Below are 832 nucleotides of genomic sequence, written 5' to 3'. Positions count from 1 at the left end.
GGTACTGACTCGGTGACACCTAACAACAACAACAAATATTATAGCCTTAGAAACCCTATGCAGGGTCGCTATGAGTCAGAATCGACTCCACGGCACACCACCACCACCACCACCAGGCATTAGTTAGTAGAAATGGAGTGGTACTGGCCATTTTGATTCTGACAACCACATATTTTACTTGCTGGGAATGAAAGACTGAAAAAAAACTGAAAAGGAGTGACATTACATTCAGCATCAAAAAGAACATATCAAGATCTGCCTTGAACTGCAATGCTGTCTGTGACAGAATAATACTCATACAACTACAAGGAAAACCTGACAATGCCACTATTATTCAAATTAAGCACCAATCACTGAAGGTAGTGATGATAAAATTGAAGAATTCTACCAATTTTTTCAGTCTGAAATTGATCAAACATGCAATCAAGGTGTATTAATAATTACTGGCGATTGGAATGAAAAGATTGGAAACAAATAGGAAGAATCAGTCAATGGGAAATATGGTATTGGTGATAGAAATGATGCTGGAGATCTCACGATAGAATTTTGCAAGACCAATGACTTCTTCAATGCAAATACTTGTTTTAACAACATAAAAGACAATTACATACATAGACCTAACTCAATAAAATGCACAAAAATCAAATTGATTACATCTGTTGACAGTCACAACGGAAAAACTCCATATCAGCCAAAACAAGACCAGGAGCAGACTGTGGAGTAGATTATCAATTTCTTATATGAAAGTTCTGGCTGAGGTCAAAGAAAATGAGAACAACTCAACCAGAGCAAAAATATGACCTTGAATGCTCACAAGTGAATTTAGAGATCA

This window comes from Chrysochloris asiatica, unplaced genomic scaffold (genome assembly GCF_000296735.1).
Source record: "Chrysochloris asiatica unplaced genomic scaffold, ChrAsi1.0 scaffold00292, whole genome shotgun sequence".
Classification (NCBI taxonomy): Eukaryota; Metazoa; Chordata; class Mammalia; order Afrosoricida; family Chrysochloridae; genus Chrysochloris; species Chrysochloris asiatica.
Note: the sequence above shows the minus strand (reverse complement) of the source record.